The sequence below is a fragment of the Hyperoodon ampullatus genome (assembly GCF_949752795.1).
Source record: "Hyperoodon ampullatus genome assembly, chromosome: 11".
NCBI lineage: Eukaryota > Metazoa > Chordata > Mammalia > Artiodactyla > Ziphiidae > Hyperoodon > Hyperoodon ampullatus.
In genome coordinates, this window is record NC_136924.1 from 37,398,673 (window position 1) to 37,414,024 (window position 15,352).

The window sequence follows — 15,352 nt, forward strand, 5'->3', positions numbered from 1 at the left end:
AAAGTCTAGCTGCAATCCCAGCCAGCTCCATCCAATATATTACTTATAAAAAATTGTCCCCCGTAAAGCAACTATACTCCAATAAAAATTAATAAAAAAGAAAAGAGTTAAAAACTATGTACTGTATACACAGGGAATATAGTCAGTAATATTGTAAGGAGTGTGTATGGTGACAGTGACTTATTGTGATCATTTCATAATGTATAAAAATATTGAATTACTATGTTGTACACCTGATTCTAATATAATATTGTATGTTAATTATTCAAAAAAAAATAAGTAAAAATAATTAAAAAAACATGGTGGCACTAAGAATGATGATTTCTTATTCTATGAATTGTGCCAGTAAAAATTCGACATTAAAATTATAATCCCAGGGCTTCCCTGGTGGCGCAGTGGTTGAGAGTCCGCCGCCGATGCAGGGGACACGGGTTTGTGCCCCGGTCCGGGAAGATCCCACATGCCGCGGAGCAGCTGGGTCCGTGAGCCATGGCCGCTGAGCCTGCGCGTCCGGAGCCTGTGCTCCGCAACGGGAGAGGCCACGGCAGTGAGAGGCCCGCGTACCGCAAAAAAAAAAAAAAAAACTTATAATCCCACATGTTAAGTAGACTTATTGTGCTGATCATTTCATGATATATCAAATCATTATGTTGTATACCTGAAGCTAGTATAATGTCAATTATGCCTAAATAAAAATTTTTTTTAATTAAAAAAAAAATTGTCCCCCCCCAAATTACCCCCAAACTCTTTGAATGACATGATCATTCTTAACTTTAAATTGTTGATTCTGAGCTTGAGAGAAGATTATGCAGATATCCTTGGTATTGCCCCAAGGATGACTATCCAAGTGTAGCTCCTGACCGGAGCCAATTAGGCAAAGGGTAAGGACAGATGCATACCAGGAGACAGCTAAATAGTGAGTGTGGAGATACACAATTGACTAAAGGACTGAATGCCCTTCTTTTTTTGAGATAATGAAGTGTCCGTTTTCCCTCTACAGTAAATCTTGGCCTCAAGACTTTCACAATAGCACACATCAGCACAACATAACCACAGAATGCAATGATTTATACCAAAATGCATCCCAAATAAATAAACTTCTCAATGCAAAAGGGAACAAGATAGAACGGGTCAACATAGAACCTTATAGACCTTTTCTTTTAATAACAAATGTAGTTTTGTATTCTCCACAAACAACTGGCACAAGAGAGAGGCAGTGCAGATGTGTCCTGCTGGGCCACAGGAAGAGCCTCCCTGCAACTGAAATTTTGCTGTGGGGGAAATACATGAGTGGAGCAACCACACAAAGCTGCTAGGTGAGGGGTCCCTGAGCGAACACAGCGCCCCATGTGCGAACCCAGGGGCAGGGTCCACATTCATTCAACTTCCCCTAGCTGCAACTGAGCCAGGTGCTAGGTGAAGGGGCAGCACACAGTCCCTCCCTCAAAGAGTTCTTAGTCTGCTGAGAGACACTGACCTATAAAGAATTACAATGCATAGACTTCCCTGGCTGTCCAGTGGTTAAGACTCCGTGCTTCCAGTGCCCCACTGCAGGGGGTACGTGTTCGATCCCTGGTTGGGGAACTAAGATCCCATGTGCCACGTGGCTCAGCCAAAAGATTAAATAAATAAAAATAAAATAAAAATACCTCTCCCTTTAAAAAAAAAATTACAGGGCTTCCCTGGTGGCGCAGTGGTTGAGAGTCCGCCTGCTGATGCAGGGGACACGGGTTAGTGCCCCGGTCCGGGAAGATCCCACATGCCGCAGAGCGGCTGGGCCCGTGAGCCATGGCCGCTGAGCCTGCGCGTCCGGAGCCTGTGCCCCGCAACGCGAGAGGCCACAACAGTGAGAGGCCCGCGTACCACAAAAAATAAAATAAAATAAATAAAAATAATAAAAAAAATTTTTTAAATTACAATGCAGTATCATGTCGCATTAGAGCACAAAGGTCGGAGGGATGAGCTGTATTGGAGAAGAAATTTGGACCACTGGTCAGAGAAAATACCCTATGAGTTTTATTATAGAATTGCCACATTTGGATAGTGCTTTCACTTACATGATCTCATTTATGCTTGTGATGACCCCATGAGGCACGCCATTATCCTAATTTTACAGATGAGGAAAATAGGCTCCCTAAGGATGTGATTTACACAACTTCACAGAGTGAGTAGAAGATCTGGATGGAATTCAGTTCTCTGGACTTGAAACTATGATTTATAAACTCATTGAACACTTACTAGGTGTGATGTGCTGGGCTGATCATTCCTTGTGCGGTATCTCATTTAATCCCTGTAGCAACAATACCTATCACTCCTCATTTTATAAATGAGAAAAGCAAGACTTTTTCAGGAGTTAAAATAATCTGTCCAAGCCAAGATTTGAATTTAGCTATGCCTCAGAACCTGAGCCCTTAAAAACTCTACTACACTATGCTACTTCCCATCTTTATGGGAAGTAAGTAAGTACTTTCCAAACTGGCATGGTGCCATTGGTGTCAGACACACGCGCGTTAGAATTTCTCCTTGGCCATTTGCCAGCTCTCTGATCTTAAGACAATTTGCTTAACCTTCTCTTACCTTCACTTTCCTCCTCTACAGAATAGTAATCGTACATATCTGGCCACCCTGGTTATTCTACTCACAGCATCTCCACTTATTCTTTTAGTTTGCATTTAACCCAATTTGTAATTCATTGCTGTTATCTGCCTCTACCTGTAGGATATAAGCTACATGAGGGCTAGAACTATCTATATGCATCTTGTTCACCATTGTATCTCTGATGTGTAACACATGGAAGATACCCAACAAATATTTGTTCAATAAATAACTCATCCCAGAGGAAACAGAGTTCTCTCTCTCCCTGCTTTATTATATATGACTTCCCTGGAAGGATTCTAATAGAAGTAACCAGGGCAATGAGATATTATGAATGACCACTCCTGGGTGACTCAGGACCATCTCCTGCCAAGGGAGGTGAGAAGGGGATTTTCAATCTTACCAGAATCACAAGCAGAGCCAGCATCACAAGAGTGTGACCTGTGCAGTTGCACTGGACTCTGAGTTCAGAAGGGCCCTCCACATGTTTTATGCTCAGCTGTTGCCGTCTTGAAATTCTTAATCACTTCTAAACAAGGACCCTTGCATTTTCAGTTTATACAGGGCACTGCAAATTTTGTAGCTGGTCCTGATCACATCGAACGGATGGTGAGGGAGGAGAAAGGGGAACAAGAGGCAATATTTCTACCAAAACAAGGTCAGAGGATTCTGGAAAGTCCAAAACCCTGGACACTGTGTACATCTACTTTGAGCAATGCAGCTATATGCTCAACTCCTCACGAGATAGACTATGAGTTCCTTGAAGGCAGATATAATACCTTATTCAGTCCTGTCTATAGTTTAAAATGGTGCCTAGCATTTTCTTTTAATTAAGCTGATTATTTTGAGATAATTGTAGATTCTACTTGCAAGTTGTAAGAAATAATACAGTAAGATTCAATGCCCTTTACTCAGTTTTCTCCAGTGGGAGCATCTTGCAAAACTCTTGTACAACATCATCAGCGGATATTGACATAGCTACCAAACATTTCCATCACCACGAGTTTTCTCAAGTTGCCCGTTTATGGCCATACCCACTTCCCTCCCACCTCCTTCCCTCCTTTCTTTTTTGAATTTTATGTATTTATTTTTTTATATAGCAGGTTCTTATTAGTCATCCATTTTACACATATTAGTGTATACATGTCAATCCCAATCTCCCAATTCATCACACCACCACCACCACCCCTGCCACTTTCCTCCCCACCTCCTTCCCTCCTTAACCCCTGGCAAGCACTAATCTGTTCTCCGTTTCTATAATTTCATCATTTCAAGAATCATTCAGTATGTAATCTTGTGGGATTGGCTTCTTTCACTCAGCATAATTCTCTGGAGAGTCATCCAGTAGTTGTATGTGTCAATAGTTCATTCCTTTTTCTGGTTGAGTGGTATAGAGGTACCACAGTTTAACCATTCACCCACTGGAGGACATCTGGATGCTTCCAGTTTGGGGCTACCGTAAATAAAGCTGCTAAAACCTGTGTATGGATGTTAAAATGGACAGAAGTCTTCATTTCTCTGAGGAAAATGCCCAGGAATGCAATTGCTGGGTTGTATGGGAGTTGCATGTTTACCTTTTTTTTTTTTTTTTTTTTTGCAGTGCACAGGCCTCTCACTGCTGTGGCCTCTCCCGTTGCGGAGCACAGGCTCCGGACGCACAGGCTCAGCGGCCATGACTCACGGGCCCAGCCGCTCCGCGGCATGTGGGATCTTCCCAGGCCAGGGGCACGAACCAGTGTGCCCTGCATCGGCAGGCGGACTCTCAACCACTGCGCCACCAGGGAAACCCCACGGTTACCTTTTAAAGATACTACCAGGGCTTCCCTGGTGACGTATTGGTTGAGAAGCCGCCTGCCGATGCAGGGGACACGGGTTCGAGCCCTGGTCCGGGAAGATCCCACATGCCGCGGAGCAACTAAGCCTGTGCTCCACAACTACTGAGCCTGCGCTCTAGAGCCCGAGAGCCACAACTACTGAAGCCCACGTGCCACAACTACTGAAGCCCACGCGCCTAGAGCCTGTGCTCTGCAACAAGAGAAACAACTGCAAAGAGAAGCAACTGCAATGAGAAGCTTGCACACCGCAACAAAGAGTAGCCCCCGCTCGCCGCAACTAGAGAAAGCCCGCGCAGCAACAAAGACCCAACACAGCCCAAAACTAAATAAATAAATAAATTTATTAAACAAACAAAAAAGATACTACCAAACTGTTTTCCCAAGTGGCTGTACAGTTTTGCATTCCCACCTGCAATGTATGAGTGATCCAGTTTCTCTGCATTCTCACCAGAATTTGGTGTTGTCACAACATTTTTTTTTTTTTTTTTTTTGCTGTACGCGGGCCTCTCACTGCTGTGACCTCTCCCGTTGCGGAGCACAGGCTCCGGACGTGGAGACTCAGCGGCCATGGCTCACGGGCCCAGCCGCTCCGCGGCATGTGGGATTCTCCCGGACTGGGGCACGAACCCGTGTCCCCTGCATCGGCAGGCCGACTCTCAACCACTGCGCCACCAGGGAAGCCCTGTCACAGCTTTTATTTTAGCCATTCTGACACGTGTGTAGTGATATCTCATTGTGGTTTTTTTTTTTTTTTTTTTTTTGCGGTGCGCGGGCCTCTCACTGTTGTGGCCTCTCCCGTTGCGGAGCACAGGCTCCGGACGCGCAGGCTCAGCGGCCATGGCTCACGGGCCTAGCCGCTCGGTGGCATGTGGGATCTTCCCAGACCGGGGCACGAACCCATGTCCCCTGCATCGGCAGGCAGACTCTCAACCACTGCGCCACCAGGGAAGCCCCTCATTGTGGTTTTAATTTGCATTTCTCTAATGACTAATGATGTTGAGCATCTCTTCGTGCGCTTCTCTGCCATCTGCATATACTCATCAATAAAATACCTCTTTCTGTCTTTTGCCCATTTTCTAATTGGTTTGGTTTTTGACTGTTGAGTTTTAAGATTTCCTTCTATATTCTAGATACTAGCGCTTTGTCGTAAACTTGCTTTGCAAATACTTTCTCCCACCCTGTAACTGTCTTTTCATCCTCTTAACAGTCTTTCACAGAGCAAAAGTTTTTAATTCTGATGAAGCCCAATTTATCAATTGTTCCTCTGATCTCTCTCTCTCTCTCTCTCTCTCTCTTTGTTTTTTTTTTTTTTTGGACCGCGCCATATGAGGCATGCAGGATCTTAGTTCCCTGATCAGGGGTCCAACCCGAGCCCCCTGCAGTGAAGGGCAGAGTCTTAACCCTGGACCGCCAGGAAGTCCCACGTCTAAGAACTCTGTCCCTAAATCCTGAACATTTCCTCCTATATTTTATTCTAAAAGTTTTATGTTTTTATTTAAGTTCATGATACATGTTGAGTTAATTTTCATATACGGTGTGAGAATAGGTCAAGGATTTTGTTTGTTTGGTTGGTTTTGGTTGCCTATGAATGTCTAATTACTCCAGCACCATTTCTTGAAAATGCTCTTTTCTCTGCTGAATTGCTTTTACACGTTTTTCAAATTTTAGTTGGGCATTTTGGGTGGGTCTTTTCTGCTCTGTTCCATTGATCTATCTGTCTATTCCTCTACCAGTACCACACAGTCTTGATTATCTGTAATAAGTCTTAAAAGCAGATAAAGTAATTCCTCCCATTTTATTCTTCCTTTTCAAAATTGTTTTAGCTGCTCTAGTACCTTGGCTTTTCCATATAAATTTTAGAATAATTTTGTCTGTTAACTAAAAACAAAACAAAAAAAGAAATTGCTGGGATTTAGATAGGAATTGTGTTCAACTTTATCAGTTTGGTGGAAATTGACATCTTTATTATGTTTAATCTTTCACTCCATGAACACAGTATGTGTCTCCATTTATTAAAAAAGTTTTTTTTTGGAATTCCCTGGCAGTCCAGTGGTTAGGACTTGGTGCTTTCACTGCGGGGGCCTGGATTTGATCCCTGGTCAGGGAACTAAGATCCTGCAACTTGTGTGGCATGGCAAAAAAAAAAAAGTGCAAAAAGTTTTCTTTTTTTAACTTCTCTCATCAGTGTTGTTTAGTTTTAAGCATACAAGTCCTATACATGTTTCATTAAATTTATAACTTTAATTTTTGGATGATTATAAATGGCATATTGTTTTTAATTTCTATGTCATGTTCATAGCTTGTACATACAAATACAATTAATATTTATATGTTTATCTTGTATCCTGTAAACTTACTGATCTTACATATTAGTTCTAAGAGTTTTTTTTTTAATTCCTTGAAATTTTCTACACAAACTATGTGTCATCTAAAAATAGGACAGTTTTGGGCTTCCCTGGTGGCGCAGTGGTTAAGAATCCACCTGCCAATGCAGGGAACACGGGTTCAAGCCCTGGTCCGAGAAGATCCCACATGCCGCGGAGCAACTAAGCCCATGCACCACAACTACTGAGGCTGCGCCCTAGAGCCCGCGAGCCACAACTACTGAGCCCATGTGCCACAACTACTGAAGCTTACGTGCCTAGAGCCTGTGCTCTGCAACAAGAGAAGCCACTGCATTGAGAAGCCCGCACACCACAACAAAGAGTAGCCCTGCTTGCTGCAACTAGAGAAAGCCCGTGCGCAGCAACGAATACTCAGTGCAGCCAATGTTCTGATCTATATGCCTTTTATATCGTTCCCCCCCCATTATTGGACTGGCTAGTAGTTCCAGTGTCATATTGAATAAAAGTGATAAAAGAAGCCATCCTTACCTTGTTCCCAATTTTAGGGGGAAAGCATTCAGTTTTTCACCATTAAGTATGGTAGCTGCATGTTTTTGTAAGTGTCCTTTATCAAGTTCAGGAAGTTCTCCTCTATTCCTATTTCTCTGAGAGTTTTTTTTTTTTTTATCATGAATGGATGTTGAAATTTGTCAAAAGTTTTTTCTGTATCTACTGATATGATCATGTGATTTTTTTCATCTTGAACCTGTTAATATGGTAGAATCCACTGACTGATTTTTAAATATTGAACCAAACTTGCCTCCCTGGAATAAACCCCACTTGGTCATGGTAAATAATTCTTTTTATATATTGATAAATTATGTGGGCTAATATTTTGTTAATAATTTTTGTGTCTATATTCATGAGAGATATTAGTCTGTAGTTTTCTTTTTTGGTACTGTCTTTGTCTAGTTTTGTTAGGGTAAAACTAGCTTCATAAAATGAATTGGAAAGTGCTCATCTATTTTCTGGAAGAGATTTTGTAGAATTGGTTTAATTCTTCTTTAACCATTTGGTGGAATTCTCCAGTGAAACCAACTGGGCCTGGAGATTTCTTTCGAGGAAACTTTAAAATTATAAATTCAGGGACTTCCCTTGTGGTCCAGTGGTTAAGACTCCATGCTTCCAATGCAGGGGACTTGGGTTCAATCTCTGGTTGGGGAATTAAGATTCTACGTGCCACATGGCACAGCCAAAAAAAAAAAAAATTGACTGTGGTGATGATTGCACATATCTACAAATATCCTGAAATCTTTAAAATGTACGCTTAATGGGCGTCTTCTACAATATGTGTAATACATCTCAATAAAGCTGTTCAAATATTGATAACTCAATGCATGAAGTGTTTTTTAATTATAAATTCAATTTCCATAATAGTTATCGGGCTATTCAAATTATTTGTTTGTGGTTTGCTTGTGTGAGTTGTGGTAATTTGTGTTTTTTGAGGAGATAGTCCACTTTGTCTAAGTTGTTAAATTCATGTGTGTAGAGTTTGTGGTATTTCCTTATGATACTTTTATGTCTGTAATAATATCTCCTGTTTCAATCCTGATATGGTAATTTGTGTCTTCTCCCTGTTTCCTTTGTCAGTCTTGCTACAAGTATGTCAATTTAATTGATCTTTTCCAAGAACCTATTTTTTTGTTTCCTTAATTTTCTTTATTATTCTTCTGTTTTCAACTTTAATGATTTCTGTTCTTTATAATTTCTTTCAATCTGCTTGCTTTGAGTTTATTTTGCTCTTATTTTTCTAGGTTCTTGAAATAGGAACTTAGATTACGCTTTTCCTCTCTCTTTTTTCTTTTTTTTCTTTTCTTTTTTTTTTTTTTTTTTTACTTTTTTGGCTGTGCTGCGAGGCATGTGGCATCTTAGTTCCCCAACCAGGGATCGAACCCACACCCCCTGCAGTGGAAGCTCGGAGTCTTAACCAGTGGACCTCCAGGGAAATCTTTCTTTTTCTCTCTTCTAATGTCTACACTTAGTGCTAAAAATTTTCCTCTCAGCACTGTTTTAGCAGTGTCCCACAAATTTTGACAAGTTCTGTTTTTATTTTCATTCAGTTCAATATACATATTTTTATTTCCCTTAAGACTTCGTCTTTGGGACTTCCCTAGTGGTGCAGTGGTTGAGAATCTGCCTGCCAATGCAGGGGACACAGGTTCGAGCCCTGGTCTGGGAAGATCCCACATGCCGCAGAGCAACTAAGCCCGTGCGCCACAACTACTGAGCCTGCGCTCTACAGCCCATGAGCCACAACTACTGAGCCCACGTGCCACAGCTACTGAAGCCCACACACCTAGAACCCGTGCTCTGCTACAGGAGAAGCCACCGCAATGGGAAGCCCGCACACCGCAACGAAGAGTAGCCCCGCTCGCCTCAACTAGAGAAAGCCTGCACACAGCAACGAAGACCCAACACAGCCAAAAATAAATAAATTAATTAAATTTTTTAAAAAAGACTTCATCTTTGACCCATGGATTATCGTTTCTAGGTGTTTAGAGAATTTTCTGTTACCTTCCTCTTATTGACTTATAGTTTGATTTCATTGTGGTTGGAGAATATACTGTATTATTTCAATTCTTTAAAATTTTTTAAGGTTTGTTTTATGGCCCAGGATATGGTCCATTTGGTATATGCTGCATGGCACTTGAAAAAGAACATGTATGCTGCTGTTATTGGATGGAATGTTCTAAAAATGTTTATTAGATCCCATTGGTTGTTGGTGGTGTTGAGTTCTTTTATATTCTTGTTGATTGTCTAGTTGTTCTATCCATTGCTGAAAGAGAGGTGTTAAAAGTTGCCACTGTAGGCTTCCCTGGTGGCGCAGTGGTTGAGAGTCTGCCTGCCGATGCAGGGGACAAGGGTTCGTGCCCTGGTCCAGGAAGATCCCACATGCCACAGAGCGGCTAGGTCCGTGAGCCATGGCCGCTGAGCCTGCGCGTCCGGAGCCTGTGCTCTGCAACGGGAGAGGCCACAACAGTGAGAGGCCCGCATACCGCAAAAAAAAAAAGTTGCCACTGTAATGGTGGATTTGTCTATTTCTACTTAAAAAGCTATCAGTTTTTCTTCACATGTTTTGTAGCACAGTTTTTTTTTTTTTGATGCATATACATTTTGAACTGCTATGTCTTCTTGGTGGGTTGACTTTTCTTTAGCATTTATGATGTTACCTCCTCTCTCTGGTAATATTCTTTGGTCTAAAGTCTACTTAATCTGATATTAATATAGTCATTTCTACTTTCCTTTGCTTAATGTTTGTATGATATATCTTTTTTCCATTCTTTTACTGGCACCCTTCCTATATCATAATTTTTGAAGTGAGATTCTTGTAGACAGTATATATTGATTGGGTCATTTTTTTAATCTACTCTGTCTCTTAATTGGTATATGTACACCATTTATGTTTAATGTAGTTATTGATATGTTAAGAATTTAGTCTGTTTTTTTATTTTTTGTTTTTTCTGTTTTTCATTTCTCTATTTTTATTTTCCTGCCTTCCTGTGGGTTACCTAAGCATTTTTTAGAATTCCATCTTGATTCGTCTATAATGTTTTAAAGTGTATCTCTTTGTATATTTTTAAGGTGGTTGTTCGAGGTATTACATTATATATACATAACTTATGACAGTTTACTGGTGTCATCATTTTACCAGTTTGAGTGAAGTATAGATAGCTCACCTTCCTCTATGTTCATTTATAATTTTCTTAAATATTTCCTCCACATAAATTTAGAACCACATAAGACAGTCTTATAATGTTTACTCCAACTGTCAAACATGATTTAGAAAACCCAAGGAGAAGGAAAACCTATTACATTTACCTCTGTTTTTGCTTACTGTGTGTTCTTTCCTATTCCTGATGTTCCAGTGTTCCTTGTTTTATTGTTTCCTTCCTATTTTAGAGAACTTCCTTTAGCCATTTTTTGGGTGGGTATGCTGCTGACAAATTCTCTCTTAGTTTTCCTTCATCTTAGAATGTCTTGATTGCCCCTTCATTGCTGAAGAATATTTTCACTGGCTATAGGATTCTGGGTTGACAGATTTTGTTTTTGTTTTTTCTGTACTGAAAAAATATTTTGCCACTTCTTTCTGGCCTCCATTGTTTCTGATGAGAAATCTGCTGTCATTCAAATTATTTTTCCTCAATAGGTAAGTTGTCATTTTTTCTGGCTGCTTTCAAGATTTTTTTCTTTCTCTTTAGTTTTTAGAAGTTTAATTGTGTCTTGGCATGGATTTTTTGGGCTTATTCTATTTAAGATTTACTCAGTTTCTTGAATCTATAGTTTTATGTTTCTTGCCAAATTTGAGAAGTATTTTAGCCATTACTTCATCAATTACATTTTCAGCATGGCTCTCTTTGTCCTTCCTTTCTGGGACTCTTGACGACACAAGTGTTAGATCTTTTGTTATTTTTGCTCTGGAGGTTTTTGGCTTTGTTTTTTCAGTCTATTTTCTCTCTCTCGTCCAGACTGAGTAGTTTCTATTGTTCTATCTTCCATTTCAGTGACTTTTTTTTTCTTCTCTGTCACTTCCATTCTGCTGTTGAGCCTATCCACTGAGATATTTCAGTTATAGAATTTTTCTGTTCTAAAATTTCCATTTGGGTCTTCTTTATCTCTTCTATTTATTTCCTGAGATTTTCTGTTTTCTCATTTGTTTCAAGCTTGTGTGTAATTGCTTGTTGAAAAATTTTTATCATTGCTGGTTTGAAATCTTTGTCAGATAATTCTAACATCTGTCATCTTGGTGTTGGCATCTATTGATAGATAGTCTTTTTTCATCCACTTTTAGATCTCACAGCTCTTGGTAAGTTGAGTGATTTTCAACTAAAATTGGACATCTTAATGTTATTTTATGAGACTCTGGATCTTATTTAAACCTTCCTTTTTTGACACTGCTCCTGCAAGGGAGGGTAGAGGTAGAAGTCCAGATTCCCCAGTTAGTCTCCATTTACACCCAAAGGTGAGGGTGCTCCTCATTACTGCTGGGCAGGGGTGGGAGTTCCATCTCCCTACATGGTCTCTACTGACACTGCAGTGGTGGTTGGGGGGCTTATTATTGCTGGGTGACGGTGAAAGTCCTAACTCTTCATTAGGCCTCCTCCAATACCACTCCAGCAGGGAAGGGAAGGGGTCCCTCATTACTGCTGAGTGGGAGTGGAAGTCCATACCCCTTCATGGTCCCTTCTTACACCACAGGGGTAGGGGAGCTCGTTAACACCTGGAAAGTTCCAACTCCCTAATTGGCCTATACCACCTGGTTACAGACTTGTGAACTGTACAGTCTAAGCTCCCCACTTGGGTTGGAGTGGGGCCACTTTTTTTTTTCTGTGTAATTTGAATGGAGTAGAGAAGTTATTGTCTAAAACTTTTCTGTCTGCTAGAGAAAGCAACCTGTTGCTGTTGTTTTATCTGCACTCACTAGCATTTCCAGGTTGCTGGCTTCTTCAGTTCCAAGACAGGGATATAGGAGGTAAAAATAAAACCTAGAGAACTCACTACCATGTCATTCCTCAAGTCCTGAGGTTCCTAACAGGTCTGCCCTCTTCTCTCCATCTTTCAGAGTCTTACGTTTTAAAATATATATATCTTATCCAGGGATTTTAGTTGTACTAAGAGAGAAGAATAGGAAAAAGTATGTCTACTCCTTCTTCCCAGAAGCGGAAGTCCTGCCGAACACTTTTGAAAAAGGCACATCTGACCATGTGGCTGAGCGGTTAAAATCCTTCAGTGGCTTCTCATCACTGAGGATAAAGACCAAAACTCTTTGCATGGCTCTACTGAACATTCTTGCAAGACCTGGCCCATACCAGCAGTAAATGTTTAACAACTGACTCTAGGAGGGTAAGGGGACCCCTGGTTTGTAGTGTTGGCTGACTTCCACAGTGTAAATACTCGATTATGGCCAATTTCAAGCTAACAACATGACATTGCTAAATACAGAATTGAGAAGAGAGACTAACAATTGATTCTTGCACATCTTTGCAGACATTTTATATCACCCTCATTCTCTTCATACTGCAGCCATTCCAGGCTTCTTTCTGAGTGCACTATGCATTCTCCAGCTTCCAGCTCCTTCTGTACGCTGTTGGCTCAACCTGGAATGCCACCTTCTTCCATATCCCTCAGTATGTGTGAGCGCTGGAGCCAGCTTGCATCAGCTTACGGAAGCAATTGTTAAATTTTCAGGAATTTTGCAATCTGGCTGCTAAAGCTACAAATCAGGGCTTTTTTTCCCCCCTTTCTTTTTTTTAAGAGCTGGGTTTTTTTAACATTTACCAACACACCACTGCATCCACTCCTCTTTGTCTGGCTCATCCTTCAATCTCAAAACATTTCCTCTAAGAGGACTTCCCCCACCCTCCAGACTGTCCTTCTGCTTCAAGGCACCCTGTACTTCCCCTTTCCTAAAATTCATTGGAATTATCATGAACTGACTATTGCCTCTCTTGTTACACATCATAAGTTCAATGATGAAAGGGGACTTTTGCAAGTATTTAAAATGTCAGATGTCTTTTTATCCAGATCAGCATGGTATAATTAAAACACAGCAGGTTCTGTAGATGTTTTAGAAATATTTGTTGAGGGGCTTCCTTGGTGGTGCAGTTGTTAAGAATCCTCCTGCCAATGCAGAGGACATTGGTTCGAGCCTTGGTCTGGGAAGATCCCACATGTCACAGAGCAACTAAGCCCATGCGGCACAGCTACTGGGGCTGAGTTCTAGAGCCCATGAGCCACAACTACTGAGCCCACGCGCCTAGAGCCCATGCTCCGCAACAAGGGAAGCCACCACCATGAGAAGCCCGCGCACCACAACGAAGAGTAGCCCCGCTCACCGCAACTAGAGAAAGCCCATGCGCAGCAACAAAGACCCAACACAGCCAAATATTTTTAAAAATATAAAAAAGTCCAGGTTGGTACCTGTGCTTCTGACCTACCATTGTTGGGGAGGGGAAAAGTTTTAAGTAAATAATTAAATAAATAAATAAATAAATAATATTTGTTGAATGAAAAATGGATGGATGGATGAACTGAATAGAACTAAAGTAAAATTACAACCTATGGCATTGTAAACTAAGTAAAATTTTGAAGGATAGGAATCTGTACGGGATCTACAGAAAGTTTTCTTAGGGTTATGTAGCAGTATCTAGTATACAGAACGCGGTGGCCAATCATCACAGCAAGGTAAATCTCCAAAGGAGAGATCAGTACATGAGGTTTTCGTAGCTTAATGGAACTGCCCCACTGTAGCTCTTCACAAAGCAAACAACTTGTAAATTGTTGGTGCTTCCTCTCTTGTACCTCTACCATACCTTCCTCCTACAAAGCTTAAAAACTTTAAAAAACTTAAATAAGATTATGTCACTGTTAGGCCCCTCCCCTACTTTATCTCTCCAATATCTTCTCATAACATCTTCAGTAAAATCCCTACCTGATCTGGCCCCTGCCTGCCTGTCCAACATCTCTTACCACACCCCCCTGCTCAATAAGCTTCAAGTTTATTCATTCAACACGTACTGAGCACCTACAACTTACCGAGCACTGTTCTAGGAGTATTTGTTGCCAATAAAGAAAACAATAAAAAAAATCCCCTCTTGGGCTTCCCTGGTGGTGCAGTGGTTGAGAGTCCGCCTGCCGATGCAGGGGACACGGGTTCGTGCCCCGGTCTGGGAAGATCCCACATGTCGCGGAGCGGCTGGGCCCGTGAGCCATGGCCGCTGAGCCTGCGCGTCCGGAGCCTGTGCTCCGCAACGGGAGAGGCCACAACAGTGAGAGGCCCGAGTACCGGAAAAAAAAAAAAAAATCCCCTCTTGGTGGGACACACAAAAAACAATAAATCTAATGAGTAAGTGAAAAAATATGTTAGAAGGTACATGTACCATTAAAGAAAAGAAGAAAAGCACAATAAAATGAATGGGAAGCATATTATACAGGGCCTTTTAAGTCCTTGGAAGGACTTCAGCTGAAATGTTACTCCTCATAGGGACCTTATCTGATCACCGAATTTAATATTGCTTCCATCTCCCTTCAGTCTCATGACCTTGTTTCCACTTATTGATATCTGAGATTTTCTGATGTGTTTATTTGTTGACTTGTGTATTATCTCCCTACCAGGAGTTAGACTCCTTCATCACAGTCTCTCCTGTTTATAACAGGACCTGGTACGTACTCAGTGAATTTGTTGAATGAAGGATAAATATGCACTCAACACTTTAGTTTACTATGCGTTTCAGGTATTCCTGCAGGAACACAATAAATAAGATGACAGAACTCTTAACATGGAAGCATTAATTTAACAAAACTTGGGCTTAGAAAAACTTTGTAAGGTTCCTATAATGCTTTAAGGTCTCACACAATTATTCTCTATTCTGGTCTGGTTAAAGCTGTGGTGGTGTTTTCACAGATTTCTTGTTCTTGTTTATGATTAAGACAAGGAAACAAATCCTACTTCTTCTGGTTTAACAATGGAGTCAACACAATCAATCACTCTTCAATTCTCTTTTAATAGAAAATATGAGATTTCAAACAAGCTAATACAAG